The sequence below is a fragment of the Corvus cornix genome, chromosome 1A, assembly GCF_000738735.6.
Source record: "Corvus cornix cornix isolate S_Up_H32 chromosome 1A, ASM73873v5, whole genome shotgun sequence".
NCBI classification, from domain to species: Eukaryota; Metazoa; Chordata; class Aves; order Passeriformes; family Corvidae; genus Corvus; species Corvus cornix.
In genome coordinates this window covers 70,671,003-70,695,266 of record NC_047057.1, presented here as the reverse complement: position 1 = coordinate 70,695,266, position 24,264 = coordinate 70,671,003, and the positions used below count along the sequence as shown (strand labels likewise).

The 24,264-nt window shown below is 42.0% G+C and overlaps 1 protein-coding gene across 4 annotated transcripts in view; it reads right to left on the bottom strand.

Moving 5' to 3' along the window:
• The window catches only part of EPS8 (epidermal growth factor receptor pathway substrate 8), a 127,448-nt gene that overhangs the window by 69,872 nt on the left and 33,312 nt on the right, over nt 1-24,264 (bottom strand). The window contains exon 1 of one of the 4 annotated variants that reach the window (XM_019288743.3): nt 1,039-1,188. The exons of the other annotated variants lie outside the window; for them this stretch is intronic. The gene's annotated coding sequence lies outside the window, so the exon portion shown is untranslated. Of the gene's footprint in view, nt 1-1,038; nt 1,189-24,264 lie in introns of those variants that run through there. 4 annotated transcript variants of the gene reach the window in all.

Below are 24,264 nucleotides of genomic sequence, written 5' to 3'. Positions count from 1 at the left end.
TTTCGTGTCTAGCTCTCTTTTAAGGAGAGTTAAGACTAAGAATTTTAAACAACATTCATAACAAACATATGCCAGACCTTTAGTTCTGTGACCTATCAATTAGATAGTGGATTATCAAGAGCAGCCAATATTTGAATACCAGCCCATGGAAATGTATCGAGTTGCAAAAGAGAGATACAAGCTTGACTCTTCTTTATCTTTTAGCCCATGAATCACCTTTTGTTTCCGAATTCTGTGCTATGCTCACCAGTTCTTTTACTGCACCTGTCTGCTCCTTATCTGCACTATGTTTAAGTAACAGTATAAATTGCAGAATAATTTAGGTTGGGAGTGAACTCTGGAGGTCATCTGATCAAAACAAGACTAACTTGGAAGTTAGACCGAGATAGAATCTATAAACCTGTACAATAACCATGACAGCTTCTCAAGCCACCAGAAATACAGCAAGCAGTCCACAAACAGCTCCTGACCACAGGTAAAATAAATTGTCCCATTTTGGTCCCATTTTGAGCACTGCTGCCAACCTGTAACTCAAATGCAGTTCAGCAGCATTTTAAGAAACCTGGTGTTGAGACAACCAGGCTAAGGAGGAGACAGCATGTCAAGGACAGAAAGCTGCCAGAACCCAGAGGAGCAAGGTGGACAGCCAGGGCTGGGGGAAGGACTGTGGGTGGAAAGCAGCAGAGCATTCCTCTGGAGGAAAGAAGCACAGCTCAGCTGGCTAACCCATGGAGAGGGACCCTGAAACCCATTTATGTATGGCTTACGTGGTGCCTGGTGGTGTGGTTCCACTCCAGGCAACAACTAAGTACCACAGAGCTACTCACTCCCTCCCTCCCTCCCTCCCTGCCTGTGGTGGGATGGGGAGGACAAGAAAAAGGGGGAAACACATAGACTGAGGTAAGAACAGTTTAATAACTGAAACAAAGTATAATAGTAGTAGTAGTAATAATAATAATGCTATTTTTGTAATGAAAAGTTAAGAGACAAAGAAATAAAGCTCAAGAAAGACAAGCGATGCACAATGCAATTGCTCACCCACTGCTGACAGATGCTCAGCCTGTCCCCCAGCAGCCATGGGCACCTCCCAGCTGGCTCCCCCCAGTTTATATACTGGGCATGACGTTCTATGGTATGGAATATCCCTTTGGCCGGTTCTTGTCAGCTGCCCTGGCCACGGTCCCTCCCAGTTTCTGGTGCCTCTCCTCGCTGGCAGAGCATGAGACACTGCAAAGTCCTTGACTCAGGGTAAGCACTACTTAGCAACAGCCAAAACATCAGTGTGTTATCAACATTATTCTCAACCCAAGTCCAAAACACCGCTCTGTACTGGCTACTAGGAGGAAAATGAGCCCTGTCCCAGCCAAAACCAGGACACCTGGTGACCCAGAGATCTCACTGCAGGAAGACACATCTGTATTCAGAGCAGCCTTGCTGCAGCTGTTTATACATTCCCCCTAACCGAGGCCTCACTATGGGGCCACGGGGAGAAGAGTGATTGAGTTACAAGAGCAGAGAATTAACATTTCCTATCCGGCACAGACAATCTGTCAAGCTGTGAATTGATACAATTGCTTGGCATTAGCATAAGACACACACACATACGTACAGATACAGATTTAAATAGGAACTCTAGCACCTCGGTATGCCCCAATGAGTCTGGCTTTGTCTCGTTGGATTTGACATACACATCCAGGCTCAAATAAGGAGCTACGCCAAGTGCAGCAGGCTGTACATTATTTAATGGCTTGACCATCCTACACTACAGCTTGTCATGGTTCCCACATGCAGAAACAGGCCCTCTTAAGCTAACAAGCTTGAAAATGGTCACTCTGGATAGTGCTGAAAGCAGTCTGCACTTCCAGGTGTGCCCTAAAAGAGAGGAACAAATTTTGCTGTTCACACTTCGATCATACTGGAAAATTGAACAACTGCTTCTCTACCAGCAACAGCAACAACAAGAATGTTCTGAACAAATTCCAGGTACTTTAACAAATCACAGTTCTTAAAATGACCCACGGCTCAAAATCCCTTGAGGTTGTAGTGGTTCCTGGCAAACTGAAAACATTTTTCCTTCCACACTTCCTCTCTGCAGTACAGCTGAGTGACCTCGGTGGTGGGAGAAGGTCAGAGTAGATGAGAAAAGAGTCTTTAAAAACACTATTTGATTTTAAGTACTAAATTCACATTTTGAAGACAAAGTCAACTTAATTAAAAACATTTAAGTCTTGTAACTTAAAAGGAGTTGCAATGGTTCCAAGAACAACTATTTGAGACTCCCTTGCCCCCCAACAATCCCTTCCTGCAAGTCAAGGAAGCAACAGCATGAACAACCTCAAAAACATCAAACTACTGGAACAAAAAACAAACCAACCAACCAACCAACCAAAGGAAAGGGGAAAGGAATGGGATGAGGGGGGTGCTTCTAAATCCACATACCCCTCACTTTGTCCCATTTATCGCAAACTGACATAAATCACTTCAAACTTTTGCAGATCACGCTTAGGATTTGCTTTATTTGTATTTTTGCTCTTTCCCAGTCTCTTTTTGTCTCCTGTCCTCCATGAAGAAGCAAAAACTGTCAATAGTATGGAAGTGAGTTCAGACAGCTTCTCCATGCCCTGGAGAGGTGAGTTACAAACTTCTCCACAGTCAGGTCCCAGCATTCTTTTGTTTTTTTACAGACAAACATCCTTACCTTTACACAGACCACTTTACCACTAAGAGAAACAATCTCAAATTAATTTTAAGCAAAAGTTTACTGTAAGCCACATGTGCCATCTAGACTGAGGGTGTCCCAGATTTCAAACGAGGAGCTGGGCCAGAAGCCACAGAATACACATTAAATAACATAAAGGAATAGTTGCCCCAGACGCTGCAATCCCAGTACTCAGTGTGGCTGCAGCAGCCTTGCAGGAACCTCTGCAACAACCCATGCCCACCTCAGCTCCCCTCACTACTCTTCAACCTGTTTCTCCCTCCCTCTGCCCCCACAGCTATCCTCGTGTTAAAACGTATATTTGGAAACTGGCAGCAATTATTCTTTCCAACGATTAACCTCAAATCCCGGACACAATATTACTCTAATGGAATTAATTCCCTCTATTTCCTCTTTCTGTCATAACTCACTGCCTGTTTACAGCCAAGTTGCATCTTCTCATGTGCTTGCCAACAGTACAGTAACAGCCTTCTTGTACCTCTGGCCACCGGCTAAATGATAAAAATAAAGTCAAGAAAATTAGCATGTACAAAAAATAGCAAAGCTGGGAATAAATGAAGTATTTGAAAACCCTCTGCTGGTCTTGTGCTACACTCCAGCTCACTTCACTTCAATGCAGGCTGATGGGGATTATACCACAGGTGCTTTATCAACAGCTCTAGGGTGGCATAAAGGTGACTTAAAGAGAAAGTTTCTTTGAAGATGTTTGATAAATATTGAAATAATGGAGGAAATAAAGGAAGTAACTTCTAAAAGCAGACTTGGAGCACTTTTCCCAGATGCTGATTCTCCTCAAATAGGTTTATACTTTTCTCCTGGAAGAGTACCAGTCTCCAAAATAAATAAAGTAAATGCTTTGAGAGTAAAGCCAGTAGTTCTGGTCTGATAAATAGCAATATAAAAATGGCACTTTTGCACTCAGCAGATCTGCCTCTGGTGTGCAGTCAGGAGTGATTGCTGCTGACTGGTGAGATAAACAAGGCTCTGCTACTTTCATGCTTGTTTGAGACAGGATATCAGTGCTGTTGTTGTGCTGCAAACTGAATGCTAGTGGCTTCCATAAAAAGCTACGTTCCTCATTAATTTTCAGTTACATATCTGGACACTTCTTGCTGCACCACTCAGGAACAGGTAATGGGATGCAGGGACAATATCAGAGCACGCTTCACTCTGCACAAACTTTATGATGCGAAAATGCTCAGGAAGGGAGATGGGTCTGTGAGATTGGGAAATGCTTCACTCAGAGCCAAACAGAAATTCCTGCCTTGTAAAGCTACTTTTAAACAAGCACTTTCCAGATTCAAGAGCTGCAGTTTTTCTTTGTAGAATGCTACGATGAAATCAAACAAAAAAAGCAGTGAGTTGGTGTAAAAGATCTATCAAGCAATTTTCACTGCCGAAGTTCAATGTCATGTGTGTAGGCTGCAGGTATAGTACATAAAATAAACAAAATTTGTACATATGTATAAATATCAGCTCATCATTTCAAGGAAGAACATAGGCCAGAAAAACCTATTTGAATTTATGATACTACCAGAATATGACTAAATTTTAATTTGCAGGAGTGGTTGGTAAGTGATAGAAAAGAAGCAAATTCTCAGCATTCAAACTTGCAAACTACCACTTTTTAGAAACTACTAGGAAACACATGCTTGAAAGTGAGGATCTAAAATATTTTGGAGTATATTTTGACAATACTTTAATAGTGCTTGCTCTTTAGAACTTCAAAGTCACAGAGATAAGGATGCTTCTGAAAGAAGAAACAGATAGGAAAACAAAACCTGCTCCCAGAGCCACCCAGAACTCAGAGAAAAATACATCACCACAATTTTTTTTACCATTATCTGACTTGAAGCTCCTGAAAACTAACTACTTCTCTTAAATCAAGTACAGCATACATCATATTTCCATCTGGAAGTGCTTGGATCTTTCTCAGCATCTCAGCAAGCATGATGTAAGATGCTATTTCATCTCACACTAGGCTTTTTTTCCATGAAGTCCTCACAAAAGTCATTATACCAAGCCTGAAAATTCTTATAAAGAAGACAAGCAGTATTTTTCTCTTTTAGCTAAGAAGTTCTGCCTCAATGAAGTAGTAAAGGCTTTAATAAACTGCTCATCTTAATGAACAGATAGAGACTGAATTAGTAGGCAATATCTCTTCTAAAAAAAGCATTACTAAAACCACTCCATTTGTGCCAGCAACTCTGTACGTGCTGTTGGTATACCAGAGACATTTCATTTCATGACACGAAAGAACAAGTCAAGAACTCAGGTCAGGGAAGAGAAACAAATGCACTAAAAGTTTAATGCTTTTACTGATAATCAGAGCTTTTCATTCCTTGCATATTTCAGATTTAAGAGGATGGTAGACATCAACAAAATATTTTCCTTACATTGAAAGAGTCTGAAAATGGAGCCAAAGAAGATCTGAGGAACTTTCTTTTTTGTTGCATCTTGAGGTCAGACACTTTAAATAGAGGTTTTGGCACACAATAAAATAAACTAAATCAACTTCTCTCAAGTTCCTGGCTGTTTATAACTCAAGCTGCCAAGCCTTTTAGTTATGCCAAGCTTCTGCAAGAATTAAACACTGCTCAAGTTAACCCAGCATAGAAGGCTGAGTCGTTATCAGGTGAACATCAGCAGAGCTGTCAGCTCAGGAGCTCCACAGCCTGAGGCTCACAGGAGCTGTCTCTGGGCCAGGACTGAATCCTGCCAGTGCTCACCTGCAAGCCAAGGTAGCTCTGGGGAGCAGAGGGAGGGCTTCTCCCACTAGTTCCTGCACTTACTCACCAGTAGTGCTACGTTCTTCTTTATTCTGACAACACCCTGAGCTGTCTGAGCTGCTTAGAGATGAGCAGTGTGAGGCTGTGCAGGGCAGGGGGTACGACTGCAGGCTTGCAGAGCATCTTGATCCCATCACAGGCCTGGGATGAACCGTGCTGGTACGGGAGAAATTCTGGGGTTTTGTGGAATATTTGCTTACATATATTCCAAACATTCGCACACCAGAAACAGTTATAGCAACTTATTTCCATGCACTTCATATGGTGATGCTTGGTTTAAAAATAAATGCGCATTTTGGTGCGAAACTGACGGGGAACCAAAATGTATCATTCCAGGATTTCAAAGGTGAGAAAACTAATTCCAGCTATCCCTCCCAAGGCAGGCTTGGGGCTATCCCTGATCCTCACACCAGCTGCAGCTTTGTTAGTCCAGGCTGCCACATCCTACCCTTCTGAAACATTTCACATGTGGCTTCTTTTACAGCTCCTCAATCTGTGCAGCACATCTTTCACTACAGGAGATAGGCTATATTTCTCTCCGTGCTTTACTTTCTCTCACACAAGACTTTGCAAGCACGTGCTCTCTGCCAGCAGGCAAGCGCCAGGCTGGTATCAGGAAAAGGTCCCTTTGTATCCCTGACAATCCAGGAGTAGCATGCTGCGCTCTCTTGTTTCACAAGGAATCACCAAGGTGTATTTTTTGTGCCAGTTCTTATGACTCAAGGGGGAAGACAGGCGCAAACTTGCAGAGTTTATCAGCAGATGTTCCCTCAAATTTATGAGCTATTTCCCTGTTTGGGCTTGAGGAGCAAAAGCTGATAAGTGCTGGTGTTCTTCTACCTGCTCAACCAACCTACTGTACAATTCGCTCTTGTGTTTGTGCATGGCCTTCATCTGGATCACAGGCACATGATATAACAAAGAAATACATCGGAAATCTCTCATATGAGCCTGTCCACCCACACAGCAGCACAGCAAGATTTTTTTGGTCCACTCCTAAAAGCAGCAATGCCTGGGCACTGCTGTATTGCTGCTGGGGCTGGCAAGAGCTCTTACCCTGTGGCTAAACACACAAATGGGAAATGCAACAGAGAAACCCCTTGGAAAGGGACCTGCCTTCAGCTCTGCAAATACCACACGCTGCAGGAGCAGACAGATTCTCACTGGACAGGTGCTTACCAGAGGGCAATGGTGTCAAACCTTTTGTTACAGAAGAGATTACTTAGAAATCACAGATCAAGAAATCAAATCATCAGAGAAACCTAGCACACAGCTGATCCAGCTTGTTAAAAAACACTAAGGACAGCAGCACTTCTGTTTCCATACTCCCCTCCACCTCCTAGCCAGCATCTTCTGTACCACTCTCCTAAGCAGCTTCCTCTGTCATCACCTTTTTCTGCACTTGCCACAGGAAATCAGGTGATGAAGCAAGGCACATGTAGTAAGTGTCCCTTCAATGCCACCTCTCTGGACTTTAAAAGTCTTTCTGTCACCTGCATTTCCAATCCTCAGCCGATTTTTGCTTTCTGAAATGACTTCACAAAGCTCTACAGGGCTCTGTGTTTGTCAAAACACTTCAGAAGCTTTGCCCTTTACTACTCTACACAATCCTTTAGAAAGAATCTCGGTACTGTTTTGGAGAAGTGATTGCTGAATATATACAGGCCCCTTCAGCCCACATCACTGCAAACAGATTCTCAAGGAGCTTTGGCTCTGAATAGGCAGCTTCTCCATTTATCACATCCACTGATATGCTACAATGTTCTCATTTTGTATTTCTGTTTAAAAAGTTAAAAAACTGTGTGTTCTAATTCATAAGCAGTGTGATAGCTTTGGATTTTTCGAGCATTTTTTACTACAAACAGAATTAAACCATCTAAGCTCAGCTGTAAACAGAGATTTTAGTAGACCCTAACAACTCAGGTAGCAAAATAAATAGCAATATTTTTTCTAGGCTAACCCTGATGTTTGGACAGTTGTCTGGGATTTATATGACATAATGGTTACTGAAGTATTCACATATGTGCATTTAAACTGTCACCAAGCTACAATGCTTTTCCCTCCCTCCTGATTTGGATGAAACCAAAAACAAAACAGTGCCTTGCAGTCCTCAGAGTTATCTCCTTGGCTGATCACAAAAGTGAACAACCAGACTGATTTTCTATTTCCAGCTGAAACTGTGTAAGTGATTAACAGCCCCCTGCACTTTGATACAGTGCTGAAAGGTCTTCTGAAGCAAAGACAGATCTTCTGTTTCTTTTTACAAGCAAAGGAAAAAAAAAAAAAACCAAGGAAAAAGAGAGGGGAGGAGAAAGGGTGCTTTCAGTTTCTGCATGCCTCTTTCATCACAACTCAAATTTGTATACCCATCTTTTCCTGAGAAGAGAAGGGGTGGCTGGAAAACCAGTACCCAGTTTTATATTAAAAAAAAAAGGTCAAAAACTTTTTCATAGACTGTTTACCCAATCCTACTCCTCCAGAGGCTGCTACAAGTCAGACTTCCTCAGAGCTCTTCTTCATGGCTGTAGTCCTGCACTTGCATTCACGTGGCTTCCAGTCACATCAGACTCCTTCAATTTTGAGTAAAACTGAAAAACTGCAGGACAAGAGAGGAGGGCTTATGAACACCAAAGGAAAGAGTGCAGCCTGGCCCCAGCTGGGAGTGCTGGCTCCTGGGGAAGAGGCAGAGACTCATTTAATTGCTTTGCGTCCCTTGGGATTGAAAAAGAAAAGTAAAACTCAAAGAGATGAAATTTTTAAATCTAGCCTCTGCTGTTTCGCTCTCTTTAATTATGTATTGAAAGGAATTCAGACTGGATGAGTTTGATGCAAGTGCCAAATATCAGTGTAAATCCAAGCATACAAAGCATGGTAACAAGAAGGAAAAAAGAATTAACTTTCAGACGGGGAGGTGGGGGGGGAAGAAAAACAAAAAAGAGAAAAGAGTGCAGTTATCCCACATGTTGAGCTCCTCAATTATTATTCAGCTACTTGAAAGCATCCACTTAGCTTGTGTTCAGAACTTTTCTTTGGAAGCTCAGCAAGAGCTTCAGCAGCGCACAATAAATAAACACACAAATGAAAGTAAATGGAAGTTCTCTTCCTAAAGCAAAATAATTACAAACAAAAAAAAAGTCTGATGAACTCTTAAGTATCATTATTCCTTTATACTAAAGGAATATATACAATATTTTTTTTAAATATAGAGGAGTTGACATTGTCTTTTTCAGGACAGGAGGAGAGGGAGGCTGGGTGCTGCGGAGAAGGCAATTGAGGGGTAGAATGAACCCAAAAGTAGGACAGCCATCAGTGCTGCATCTGAAGTAGTCATCACTGCTCACCAGGCTGCTGGAGCCCGTGCACCACTCGTAACTGAAATCATATTAAAAGGCACTCAGAGCCAGGGAAGCTGCACCAGGGAATCCTTTAACATGACTCAACAGGCACAGCACAAAGCTCTCCCAGATTCAGGGTGTTTTAAAAATACATGGAAAATTTCTAAAAATCCTCTCACGCACATCAAGTAGGGTTGTTTGCAATTTCATAGTTTTGCTGGTGACAAAATATTATTTAGTATTTAGCACAAACAGTGTAAAATAAAGTATTAAAGTATCAATGTTAAGCATATTGAACTGTGAAAAATAAATCAAAAGTAACAATGTCAAGGTAAGGTGACTAAGAACAGTTTTCTCTCCAAAATTTGGGAGGACATTCAGGCCAACTTACAAATTTTAAGAAAAACTTCAGTTTAAATCTTACTATAACTTATTGTACCCTTAAGTGGAAAGCAAAATTTGTAATTTAAAAACATTTCCTACTGCTATCAACTTCACCTCTTCTATCAAAACCCCAAATTCAGTATCATTGGTTTTTTAATTCAGGATTCCAACTTCAATAATATTGTCCAAATGCCAATACGGGGTCGCCTGAAGAACTCATTCTGTAGCAATATTTTTTGAAATACCACATCCATATTAAAAAAACGACAGATCATGGAAAGTAGACTGTGAAATAAATGGGAGGAGGCATTTCAAGTGTAGCTTGAACCACGGTGCAGGTATACGGAGTTTGAGCAAAAAGCCACTTATGCTGAATCCCACTGCTCATTCCTGGGGCTGCCTGAAGATGGGAGATGCAAGCACTGGGATTTCAAGAGGTCCATATTTAGCATCATTAGTAGTCACAGTAATTTCTGAGCAATTCGGTCAAACACAGGTACATGGGTCAGCCCACTCCATAATTAGATGACTAATTCTGAAGGTCAAACATGAAAGAACAGGATACTGACATCCAAAGGATGCTTCTAGCAAACGAACTGAGAAGCCAACCTGGTCAAAGGGCAGGACCTTGTCCCTGGGAAAAAAAGTATTTCCAAAAAAAAACCCCCAGTGCAATTAAAAGTGCTAATGCCAGAGCAGTGGAGTAATACTGCAGCTCAGTTCAGTGTGGCTCCACTAATTTCCAGTGAGCTGATTCCAGATGGTGGGAAGTTCCCTCTTTGCCACCTTCTCTCCTAGGAAAAGGTGAGTGGATACTCGGGAGCATCCCTCTGTCCCACCTCCCTACAGCCCCCTTTTCCAAGCAAGCAGCCTGGCACTCGGATCCAGCTTGCACCTCTCTTCATTCCCAGCAGGACCAAAGTGACAGGTGACAATATAGGTGTGGCCTGACATTTCCATCCTTGAGTCACCACCCTGTGACAGTAACCACAGAGCACAAAGGGACCCTCAAAACCATAATCTCTGGACTGCCCAAGCAGTTACTGAACCCAACCCCTTCTTGCTCAAAACTCGAGTATGATTTTCTCCCATTCTGTGGCACCCTTTTTTTGCTGTCCTCTCAGGCAATTTAGTTGTGCAAGGAAAGAAGCAATGGTGAGCAGCTTTATCAAATTAACCCCAAATTAATTCTTCCACTGCAAATAGTAAAGGATATACTGCATGAGACAATCCTCAAAGTTCAGTTCTGTAAGAACTTTAAAAATCAGAACAAAACCAAAACAATTACAATTTTCAACTCTTTCATTACGAAAATGACAGAGCCAAACACAGCATGGGTACAGACAGGTGAAGTAACCTTGTCTCTGCCATTCACAAGATCAGAGTTCAAAGCGTTCCATACATTCTGGAAAGAGTTTGTGTTATTGGAATACATCAAGGTACAGGAGGAACAAGGTGTCATAAGTTACCTTGGACTCAGGCCATTCACATTGCTCAATAAAGTATGGATAAGCACTTTAATCCAACCATTTCCAGTTGGAGGAGAAAAAAAACAAAAAGGCAAAGATTACGGTAGAAACGTAAGATTTCTTAGTGAGAATCAATGTGGTTTGAAAAGATCAAATAATATCTACATATGTCAAATACATGTTCTAATAAACAGTTAGAGATAATGAATAAAATTTAAAGGGGTCATTTTTAGGAACCTAGGATCCACTAGGAGACAGACCTCTTCAGAAGTGCTTGAGAAAATACAATCAGAAGCATTTGCTCTATTTTTGAAAAGCATCCATATCAAAGACGTAAAAAATTAGAATGGGATCTTATGCAATACTTCAATTTTCTGATCTTTGTTTTGTTAGACCTTGATTAGCAAATGGCATGGAAATATGTTAATATTGGAATAATTGGCACAGCATAACCATGACCGTGAGTAACATGGCAGCTACAAATGTTCAGAGGGCAGGGCTGGGGTTTTTCCTCTCGTCCTGTGACGGCTTGAGCAGCCAACAACCCACTCCCAGTACAGAATGGACCCTACAGAATAATGGAAGGAACCAGCTTGAACCAGTTTGTACTCATTGGATACGGTTTGAACTGGCATGAACTGGTGACAACAAGCCAGAACTGGTTGGAACTAGTCAAAACCAGCCAGAATGAGTCGGAACCGGTTTGAACTAGCTTGAATGGGACGGAACCAGTCTAATCCATTTGGAACTAGTTTGAACCATTTAAAATGGGCTAGAACCAGCTGGAAGCAGTCAGAACTGGCCAGAACTAGTCAAAACTGGTTTGAACCTGTCAGAACTAGGTTGAACTGGTTGGAACAGGTTTGAACCAGTTGGAAGCAGTTTTAACTGGTCAGAAATGGTTTGAACCAGCCAGAAATAGCCAGAACTGGTTCAAACCTGTTCCAACCAGCAGTTCTGACACCATCAAACCAGTTTTGAACTGGTTTGAAGGTGTCAGAACTGCTCTGGACTGGTTTGAAGCAGTCAGACCCAGTCAGTGGTTGGAACTGGTCAGAACTGTTCTGCACTGGATTGAACTGTTCAGAACCAGTTTGAACACCAGTCAGAACCAGCCAGGAGCAGCTGGAACAATTTAGGCCGTGTTGTAACAGTTTTGGACTGGTTAGAACCAGTTAGATCCAGTTTCAAGCTGATGGATCCAGTTTTTATACTTTCTTTTTCTGCAAGAGAAGTCCTCCCTCCCGCTTTCCTTCCCAGCCCCCTGTGCAGGATGTGCATCCTGCTGGGAGTGCAGGAACCCCCAGCCATTGTGGAGAGCCTGGAAAGGACAGCTGTGCACAGGGAGCCATTGCACCTGGTACAGAGCCTGACCCAGCCCCACGCTCATCCAGAGTCATGGTGTGCTCCTCTCCAAAGGACATGGCCCTCCCTCCCCTCCTTCCTAATCCCCCCTGGGCCATGGCTCCACACCACCTCCTCAGAGCTCCTCTTCCCTCCTCCTGACCTCATGGCTGTCCCACTTAAAGGCTCCAGCTGAAACCAGGGACTACGCTACACCATCAGGAAAACACTGGAATCATCTTTCAGGCTAACGAAATACCCTCAGAGCACAGGCCCTGCATGTTCCTGTGGAAGTTCCACTGAGACTGGATTTGCTCCAAGCTGAAACAGAGGCTGCTCCTACAACCACAGCATCTCACGTGCCGTGGGCACAGCTCAACAAAAGTGCATGCAGAATGTCAGGACTTTTAAACCAGTCACCTTGGAGATGTCCCAGATCCACTTGCACACATCACCCCTAAAACAGATTATCTTCCGTAAACAAAATAATCTCCCAAGAGATACACGTCTCATTCTCCCCCTTAACCAGATTCACCATGGATTCTCACTAATTCACATCTCAATAACTACTTTTCCCAACCTCTAAAACTAGGAACAGGCTTGTCTGCTCTCATCACATCCTCTCTCAATGGTTAGGACAATTCAGAGTAAAATTAGCACAGAAACATTATTTTATTTTAGAACAGCACTCAAAACAAGTGTTTCTTCACTATTTGAAAACAGTTTCAAATAGGGAAGTTTGATTACAAATTATATATCCACCAGCAAAAAAAAAAAAAAAAAACCTAGATCACATTTAAGCCAAGTTTTTTACTTAAATACCAAATTTAGTTGTTCTAATGCAGCATCTGCTTCCAAGTCTACACTGTCCCTAAGCCTTAACCATATGCTGAAGGGAGTTAGAATTAACACCCTTCATAACTCCTGGCACAAAATCCTAACTCTTAGAAAGGAAATCCTTGGGATTAAGATTGTGTTGTCACAGCCAAGATCAACCTGAGCTGGACTCTATTAACGACTTGAAACAGAAGTGTGTAAACTTTATAGTTCAGTGTCAGGAAAATAACTTCAAATGAAGCCCTGGACTGTTGTGATAATCATACTTTTATCATCCCAGAGCTATCGGATTCCGGTCTACCCTGCACTAACTTCGTGACCTACTTTGACAAATGACAATTAAAATAATTAAAATTCTCAAACAGCAAACAACACATTCCTTCAAACCTCCACCTCAAAAAAAAAAAACCCCAAAAGGTTTAAGACACAGTCAGGCAATACTGACACTGGAGATGTTGCTTTACCTCTTCCCTAAATGACAAATGACTTTGCATATCAGCAAAGAGATATCATCTTCTTTGTGAGTAAAGTATTGTCTGACATTCCTTGCTGAGTTTTCCAAGGGCGTTATTCAAGATTTCTTTGCTTTATGAAGTCAGTGCTTACCTTGTTTCTGTGCAACACCTATCCATTGCACAAGCACTTTACAAGGGTGGATACCATCGTAAAATGGAAGAGGAGAATCAATGCCCAGCTACTCAGAGTGGTTTAACTGAAGGCATCATGAATTCACTATCAACAAAGCACTAAATTACTGTATATGTCAAAGCAGAAAAGGCACTTTTACAAGGTAAACATCTACAATTTTACCTTGCAGTCTTTTCAAAGCCCCCAGGACCAAGGTCAATTTTATTGTGCTATCCTACCACAGGAGATAAGGACTTTTCAAAGGCATAGTTGTCTACTTATTGTAATTTTTAAAGGATGTAACATGAAAGAAAAATAATTTCCTAAATTTACAAAGCCGCACAGAAACAGTGAGAATTTCTAGCAACACAAATGCTGCTTGCAGCGTTATGCTTTCCAATCCAAACCTCACTGAAAATATTTTGAAACACCATTTATAACGAAAACCAAGCACATAAAATCACTAAACATGTCCCATTTGCCAGAACCCTGTAACATTTCAACCACACCCATTCAATGCCTACCAAACTTGTCGAAAGGGATGGAATCTGCAGCGATCTACAGGAGCAGTGTACAGTGTCATGCTCTCTTATTTCAACAGCAAATGTAGCACCTTACACCTGAGCATGGGGCAATTCAGAACACCAGGTGACAGGCTGGGTGTATTCTGGATGCAGGACAACATCAGACAGGACACATTCCCCCGAAGCTTTGCTTTGCCAGGTCACCCAGGTCTTGGGTACCAAAGCAGGAGACTAAAGGGCTGGTTAAAATCACCTGGAAATTGAGCTCACATGCGTAACTTTGAGGAAAATCCCAGCTGCTCAAACGAAAGCTGGAATAGCAACAGGTTTCAGCAACTCCTCCCACTTACAATCACCTAATCTCTACAGTAAATGATAAATAGCACCTGAAAGGTTTTGCTGTTTCAATAGCAAGGGTTTGTTTGCGAGTAAGGAATGGACATAAGCCCAGTAAAAAGAGAGCAGAGAAAGCAATTCCCACTCACACATGCACAAGGAAGTACAGAAAGTAGGAACTGTCTGGGGAAAGAGAGTAGGGGAAAACAGGCTGTGGCTTACAGCTGCTTGATTAATTGTATTTTTCATATTGATAATGAATTTTAAAAGCATGTGTTGGAACCCAAAGTGCAGGGAATGTTTCTCTGCCTGTCCTGAGGGACCCAACCCCCAGGAAAACACTGCTTTTAACCTTCGTCCATGGAGAAAGCTGCCAAAGCTTTGGGATGAATTGGAATCTACAAGGGTGTGAGTTAGATGATAGTATAATATATAGCTTGTTACAGGGTGAAAAATTTAGAATTTTAGGTGTAGATGAAGGCAAGATGGAGGAACCCTGTGGTTTTTCAGGTCTCTTCCTTCTTCTTCACCTACTCCATTTTCTGCAGTGTTGGTAGTACAGAATGATTGGTTAGGAAATGCCACAGTACTGGGCTATGTGAATGGATAGTTCATTAGGCACTGGTAGAAAAGTAATAATAATGTATGTTCCTAATTATAATTGGGTAGTTTACCTTTAAAAGGGCCTTGAGATTCCTGCATTTTGTCTTTTGGTACTTGCTCTGCTTCATGCTATGTCAGCAGCATGTAAATTGCTGATAAGATATAATAAACAACCTGAAGACCGAGAAGATCCAAATGTCCTGTTCATCTCTTATTCCTGGCAAGGACTTTCACCCCCATCCGGGGAGGACATGTGGGGGTTGAGAACCCGCACAGCATGCTTAACTCTAAATATTTAAGTGGGACACCGCTTTTCTAAATGGTCACATGGTAGAAAGATTCATAGCTCTGGTTTTTTGTTTGGGTTATTTTTTTTAAGATAAGTAATGATAATAAAGACGTGGAATGAATTCTGGTCTGAATTCACTCCTCCAAACAAGAGAAAGAAGCATGAGAAACAATCTAGAACATGTAGAAGAAATATTCTACTTCTTTTTCTTAGGCATCCTGAAAAGATTTGTAAGAACTGTAAGAATAATTCATTTACATGAGAAGGAAATGCCAACAGTTTTTTGAATGGGAAAAATTATGGGAAACAAGGAAAAAATGAGTCCATCTTTGCAATACACAACCATAAGTGACACGTTTTATCCATTTACTTTATTATTTTGTGTATGTTAATAGCCAATTCTCCATGGTCAACCACAACATAAAGCAGACGATCTTTGTGATCTTCACTGAGAGTTTTAGACAGATGAAGTCCGTTCCTCTTGCTGAAGAGGGACCAGCATGAAAACCAAAGTAATACCTTCCTCTTTAAAATGCCTTGCTCTTTAAAAATGGGGTATAATAATAATAATAATAAGAACAACAATAATAAACATAATAATGGGGTTAAAATACCATTTGTCTTTGAAACCTTGAACCGGTGCTTGCAGCGGAAGGTTATAAAACTGTACAGGTGTATCAATGCCTTGCCAGTATCCTGAACTTTACTCTTCCTTTTCACAAAAGGAATGTGCATTTCCTTCTTTGCTGTACAGCATGTGTTTCTGCACTTTACCTCTGTTACAGGAATTATTAGCTGCAACCAGCCGCACCTTCCTCCAAACAGGCACGTGCCAAAGATCCTGGTTTCCTGAAGCTCTTTGGGGAGCACACCACCCTACCCAACACAAGTTCATAGGAACATGTCGGTACTGTGTAAGCTGAATCAGATCCCTGTTTATCAGCAATTAAATCTACCAAGAAATGAGCACAGCAGCCTCCTCTTCGCCCAAAAAAATCAGCTTCTCTGCTTACAGCACACAATGGTGCCCAAACTCCTCATTTTTTACAACTAGTTGTGAAAGCCAAAGGAAGAGAACTTGGATTTAAAAACTCACGATTTCATCCTTAATGATCAGTACCATCTAGACTGTCAGAATAGCAACCTAGGGATCTAGCAGGGATGAGAACCAGGCAGTTTTCAGAGGTCTGAGCATTCCCAGAGAGGATGGACATGTTTGTCCCTGGGTTTGCAGAACACGGTGGTTCCACACACGTCGCTGGCGCACAGCTTTTACTGCTTGTTGGGTTAAATGATGAAGGACTGAACACTTAACTCTGCATCTGCAGCTCATTTACAGATTCTGCATGTTTATAACCCAAAGTCCCAAGTGGGTGCTCAAATGAGTGCCAGACCTTAATAACTGTATTTTAACACTCTTTAGTATTTTAAAGGAAGATAACAAGATACTGTCGGCTATTAAGCCATGGCATCCCCCCACTAAGTTCCCTCATTAAACACATGCAGGAAAAACAGTGTACTCTACAGGAAAAAAAAGTAAAAAGAGCATGTATTGACTCCTTCTGTTAGCCATATTTTCTTAATACAAGCCAACATCAATCAATCAATCTCTTCACTCAAAGTGCAATTCTCACCTCTCCATGTGGAACACGTTAATTAGTTTCCATTAAAAAAAAAACAAAACATCATCTACATTTACCAGGTACACAGAAATAACAGGCTCCAGTGTTGCTTTCTCTGTGTCAAAGAAAAGCTATGGGTTCTTCTCTTACCATAGGATACCAGACACCATTTTGACTGACACAAAATACAAGCTCACAAAGCCAGCGTGGGTGCTCTGTTTTGGTGTATTACTTTTTTTTTTTACCCTCTCTGTGCTTCTGCCAGCACTGAATTTAGTGTTAATTAAAAAGTGCTGGCTCGGCCCTGCACCAGGAATGCAGCTGCAGTGCAGCTACACTGTTGAGCTGCAGTAGCAAAAGTGAGATGGAGAAACTTCTTGCAGGGCATTGTGGTTAGATGCAGCTAAGCGTCAAGCACACGAAATCTGTTATTTTTCATAAGGGAAAAATAAGAAAATATCGAGGAAAACTAGAGAGCTGCGGGGTAAAACAGGCTCAAACTTAAACAATTCCTGTACAAAGAAAAAAAACCGTTTATTACTAGCATAATTAAAAGTAAAAGGAAATAAGAAATTAAAGCAAACCTCCCCTCTCTTCCAGCACCCCCCTCTTTGTACTCAACTCGCACAAAGGATAACAGAACACGGGGTTTTAGCCAGTGTTGTAGTTCTTGAAAAGTCTTTTTCTTATGCTTAAGGAAAAAAAAAAAAGGTTTCTTCTGCTGCTGCAGGTGATGAGAGATCTCACCACCAGCAAAGGGTGGTCTCTGCAGCTCTGGAGACCATGAGGGAGTCTAGGAATAAAATATGGCCCTCCTGCTACTTAAAAAAAGTTTTACAGTGGCTAAGGAGGCTCTGCTCCTCCAAGAAAAGTTGCCTTTCCTGGAGTGAAATGATATAATGAAGATTACAAACTTGGGTGAATAAGCTTCTGGTAACAAGGAATGCTTTTCCCTAGAGCTATACACACAACCCAGCATGAACACAGTCCTCACCACAGAAATCCTGGTGAGGAGCAAACTGGGAGAAGAAAACCAAGAGAAGTGGCCCCTGGATAAGATCAACATATTTCAGGCCATGAATCAGCTGGCTTCCATATCCAGTATGTCATTTACAGAGAATATTATGGACTAAAGATTTCACTTATAATTACGAGAACATTGCAATCAGGAAACAACCATTTGTTGTGCTGAAATGCTGCCTTAAATGCAGTTTGCAAAACAGCTTCAGGAGATACATTTCACCTTCCTCTGCTTGCAAACAAATATAAAAAGTGATGCATGCATTTTGGGGGGGGGAGTGGAACAAACAAAAAGGCTGTGTTGTCTCCATTTGCTCGTTTGAATAAAACATGTCTTCTCTTCAGCTCATCCTCTCAAGAAAAACTCTACAACCAAAAAACGTAAAGAACTGGTGATGAGGTCAAAGGGTCAGGATTTAAAACCAAGCAGCAACCACCACACAGGAGTTCTACAAAGCTTAGTGCAAGTCATCTCCTCATTTCAGCCTACATCTGAACAACTCTCTGCATGCCAGTGCACAAGTGCTGCTTGTAACCACTTTGCTCTCACCTCAGCAGGCAAAATCACAGCTCTGCAGATGAGGCTGCAGGGGCATCCCAGAGCTCATCCAAGCACACTTCGTTCAGGTTTGTTCTTTTCTTTTTGGCAAACAGCACCCAGATACTGCTCTGGTGTAATCAGGTCTCCTGACAATGTGAAACTCACACTTTAAAGAGCCCACTGACAGATGGATTCAATTTAATGCATGACTATGAACAGCTGCTCCTGATCACCGGCTTGTACAGCGCACTCATTCATCACAAAATATTTCAAAAGGCTGAGCTGAAATGGAACAAATGAATTTGAAGGAGTATGGGAGGTACCATGCTAGCCTTGGAGAATGTGTCAGATGTAAAAAGCACAGCTATGGGACTGCCATTAATTTATTCCTGTAAATGCTGCCTCCACTCTATTAGCAGCATTCTCCAGATTCTCAAAAATCCAGGAGGGCAGCCTGAATAAGGTATTAGAAGGTGTAATTAAATACTCCTTACTGAAGGTGATTTTAACCAAGTCACTAAAAGGAGCTGACAGCATGTTTAAATTGTGATGGGGAAAACTTCAAGATGACAATCCTCAAAGAAACTGCTGAAGGAGGTTATTTCCCCAAGTGCTCTAACTCAGAAAGAAGATCCATCAGCCATGCAATGGAGGGCCACAGACCCGCCTTTGCCACCTTCATTGTAAACACTGGGAGAGGCCTTACTGCTTTTAAAGTTTTCATCTTCCTCTTTGGTCCCTCAGTGCGGCTGCAGCCAAGAACAAGTCGCAGCCTCACAAATGAAACCACCCATTTTGATGGTCTGTGAAGAGATGGAGAGCTGACATAGAGCTGAGTAATTCACATTCTTTTCTTTTTTTCTTTTTTTTAATTTCAGGAATTATGCAGCAAAAATAGACACTTTAAACATCACAGTGTTTGTCATGGCCAATAGATCATCTCTGAGTGACTCAATTTTTCACAGAGCACTTCCTACCAGTTGTGCACAGGGCAGCTTCAGAGAAGTTGGGAAGGAGTGTAATATGCAGGAAGGAAAATTCTCCACGAGTTGCCTCAGGTGGCAATTCATTCTTGCCAACCCCTAGGTTGCTAGGGTTTTCTAGGAGAGGGGAAACAAGTTTCCAAGACCTTTTTGAAGGCAATTCTTATCTAGAAGTGATATTTATAGCATCTTCAGACACTTGTATCATCAAAGTATAGCCATACTTGTGTGAATTCATGAGGAAAGCACGTAATGCTTGTGCAGAATTCTAAATTTCACACACTTTTGTATCACTACGCAGTTGTTAGATCAGATCTTTGTATCTTAGTATGAAAAACATACTTATCTATTTTGAGCTGCAGTAAATCTAACAATAATTTGTTGTAACACTTATTGATAGACAGGGAGTAAAAACGAAAAAGAAAATTTCCTCGGTATAGAAAATGTAATCTTTGCAATGGTAGGGGGGAAAAAAAAAATGGGTAATATTTCACCCTTTCCTTCTACAGATCACCTTTGCCAGTCTCGTGCTCTACCTACTCTCCTTCCTCAAGGCCAGGTAACATTGCAAAGCTCAGGTGTCATAAGCTTGCACAAATCAGGCCCTACAGCTTCCCTTCCACGCAATGGAAAAAAGCCACTGCTTGCCATCACCCAGCCCCCTGCAGCATGCCTGCCAGGAAAGCAATGAGGGGAACTGACAAGTAGATCTCTACCATGTCAATAACTAGCTCTGAGACAGTTTCAACTTATTTTGGGAACCCAATCTGCTGCCAGGGTACACGCTCCGACGCGGGGGTGAGAAGCCGTGGGCTCAGCAGCATTGTTTTATCTGCCAGAGCCAAGGCAGGAGCACGCACTCTCTGCAAAGGTTATTCATCACCACAGCAACCTCCAAACAAAGGTGGGAGCCAAGGCAAACAGCCCTGTCCCTCTGATGACAGAGGGTGAAGGTGCTCTCCCCTTGCACCCTACAGGGGACTTAATTGCTTGGGTTGGTTTTTATGTCACTGGATCTCACAATTGCACTTCCAGCATCCTAGCACGCATGCCCACAGCAGAGAATGGCCACACTGATGCATTAAGCAATCAAATTCTTCTATAGCCCCAGGTGAGAGAGAAGAACTGGCTGATACACAATTCCTTCTTGCCACACGGCGAGCAAGTGCCATATTCTGTTACACGCCACTGCCACCCCGCCTTCTCTGCGTGCTCCCCTAGGTACCAGGAATAGCTGCTGTAAAATAAATACCCCACCTAAAACCAAGAAAACCCCAATCTGTTCAACTACCATTCTGTCCTTCCTCTCCCTTCACCACTTCGTTTCTTCACATCCTTTTTCACTCCACGGGAGATTAACGATTTTGGATATGTTACCAAAATCCAACCGAGACGATAGAACAATTGTAAACTCAGCACAAGTGCAAAGCAGAGTGTCTTTTTCCCCCCAAACCTGGAAAGAACAAACCCGAATGCTTCCCAAGTCACTCGAGGAAAGAGATTATGATCATTTCTGAACCTTTTCAACTACAAGCCAGGAGGAAAAAACACTGTTTGTAATGACAAGCTGTCAACACTCGGCGAGCAGCATGGCTCTCATTTGTGACACTGAGCTTTTGCCTGCAGAGCTGGGCATGTGGGCACCAGCAGCCAACACCACATGAAATGACAACACTGAAAATGCCCAGATTTCTCTACTTCTCCTACAGCACATCCCCCACCTGAGCAGCCAGGCCTCAGGATTTAAAAGGCTGGGTAACCATTTGTTTTCAATCACGGGATTAAAAAAGAATAAAAAAACCCCAGTGGTTCCTAGGAATTTTATTTTTTAAAATCAAAGCCACAGGTGACTGGAGCAGATAACAAAATCTCATTATCTCTCATTTACTCCTGTCAAGAACTAGAAAGAAGTTATATTTTGCTGTAGTAAAATGATCAGAAATACCCATCTAGCTTCAGTGCTTCTTGGATCTAAGCAAAATGTATGTTAACAAAAGGGTGGTTTGATTTATACCAATAGCTCATTTTTCTTGAGTTTCCAACCATTAACCATTAATCTTTTGCAGGCTTATGATGGTTCACAATTTCTGTCAGTGTGTTTCAGCACCCAACCACCTGAGGCAGGAGGTTCATTTACCTGATTCTGCAATATTTGTATTAGCTAATCACTTCAGTGATTTGGTACTTCAAGGGAGCCTATGGGAAAGATGAGGACAGACCTTTTGTCAGGGCCCACAGCAACAGGACAAGGAATCGTGATTTTAAAGTAAAAGAAGGTTGAATTAGAATGGATATAAGGAAGTTTTTTTACAATGAAGGTGGTCAACTGGTTTGCCCAGAGGGGTGGTGGATGCCCCATCCCTGGAAACATTCATGGCCAGGTTGGATGGGGCTCTGAGAAACCTGGTCTAGTTGAACATGTCCCTTCCCATTTCAGGGGTGCTGTGCTCAATGGTCTTTAAAGATTCCCCCAATGCAAAAGATTTTATGATTCTATAATACTGCTCTGACATTATAATTAAGAACTACAAACCGAAAAATAATTTTTTTTTTAAAAAGTGTAAGAAAATTCAGCTTCCAGATGAAGGCTCAAACTGCAGTTTCCAAAGTTCGCACTGTACTTGCAGGTAGCAAGCAGCAATTGAGCAGAATTGCAAGCAAAGTGCAAAACACCACTCAACCCCAAGGGCAGGACATGCTCCAGGTACCCTGCACTTCAAGTTCTATCCTCTATAGTGCTCCCAGAAATAGAAAAAAAACCACAAAAACCCAAAAAACAAACAAAAAGCCCCAAACAACAACAACAAAACAACCCCAAAAAAAGCCAAAAACCCCCAAAATCCCAACAACCAGAAACCTGTGTGCGAGCTCACACACATTTCTTAAGCACAGCCATAGGGAAACCCAGGAAACTGGATGTACTCAGAGCACATAGTGATTTATGTCACAGCATAATCACCACCTGACGTGATAAGCAGGCGCTGGCTTGACTCAGTCTTTATTTGTGCGCACCTTCCTGATGATCTGGAGTTTCAAAAGAAACCTCTCCACATGCAGATGGTTTCCCAGCCATGCTACACAGGAGGAAAGGTTTTTGCCTTCTCCCCCACGCTGGCATTCTGTGTTGTGAGGCAGACCAAGACCTCAGACACAACACACAGACATTTGTGCTAAACTGGTGTCCTCCCCGACCAAGACACAGATGTGCTTCCACTGAAATTACTGGGCTTCTCGAAAAATCTGTGGCCTCCAACTTTTAATAATTGAAAATATTTACGAGCAGACAACAAAGTGCACTTACCCATGTGATAACGATTTTAAATAAAAAAAAGACTGCTTCAATTACTACCTTGTTTCCTCAACTTCTACACACACTTTTAAAATTGCAACAATTTTAAAACCTTTCTCCTCCAAAGCTGCTGCTTTTAGCACTCAAGTTGCTGTATTATTTAAGTGCTGGGGTTCAGAGTTGTCCAGCAGTAGAAAGGAACTGCATCTACCTTCAGTGGTTCCCAAGATAGCAGCTGTTACGCTTGAACTGAAGCAGGAAGAGCAGCAGCAATAAAAAGGAAAGGAACTTAAGGACAGGTATGTTCCACTTTGCAAATATACAATGGTTACGTGACAATAGCACCACATTTCTTTTCCTAAACTTTCCATTAATTAAAGCCTACTTGTTTTAGTCTGGCTTAATAGGCTACTGGACCTTGAAATAATGTACTTGTATTCCTTGCTCTGCTTTTGCCTCTTCCAGCATAAAGCAGAATTACCCTCGTAATTTTTCAGGCCAGAGTAATTTTCCAACTCTGCTGCTGATCTAAGTACCATGTACAGCTCAGGAGAGCGCTGACCTTCAGGTTTTTGTCCAAATATTCCAACAAGCCCTTTTAACAATATGGCAAGAGCCTGCAAGAGTCAGACAAGTGCCCTGGATGCATATTGCCCTTCCTGCACACATCCTTACAGAGGGCTCCTCCCACCTGCTCCAGAAGAGCCTTTCAGGGATTTCTGCCTAAAGCACAAATCATCTACCCTGATATTCACAGGACAATTCAGCACCTGATGCTGAGCTGTGTCATGCTGATGCTTTAATGGGACTCTATCCATGTACTACATCCCTCAAATTCCACAGAGATTTTTAAATGATTAGCTATAGCTAAGGCCACATACATTGTTTTTAATAGCAAACGTGTGTTTTACAGACCAGGCTGCATCTCATCAATAATTCCTTGGTGCCACACTCCCAGAAAGACAGCAGTCAGCCCAGCATGACAGAGTCTTAAATAAAGCAGGGTGTTACAAGGTGTAAGGCAGCAATCCACACATTTGCTGTCAAAGAATCACAGCATTTTAGCTTCTGGAAGAAGCAGATTGACATTGTTTTATCAAGGAAAATCACAGACTGGAAAAACTGACTAGAAACCACCTTGCCCTAAAAAAAATTAATTGTTAGCTATTGTCTTTTGTAGAGAGGTTATGTCTAGGATTGAAATGGAAAAAGGATCATGCCTCAGAGGTCAGAACAAGCTCACATTTTTTTTACACAGCATCTAGTAAAAGGAAGCTGGGGATGAACTTTGTCTGCACACAGCCACACAGAGATTTAAACAGGAAAAAAACCCTCAAATCCATGCACTTATATAAAACGCTTTGGGTAGTTTCATTTTCTATTCAGCTGGAAAGGGAGTGAACCAGCACGCACACACACATTTTTAATCACCCTCGTGCTGACAGCAGCCAGTCACTACTTCTGTTATCAGAACCCCACAGCTTGCACTTCCAGGCTGTGAAGAGCTAAGGAAGAGGGTATAAAATCTCCTCTGATTAAAAAAACACAGTGAT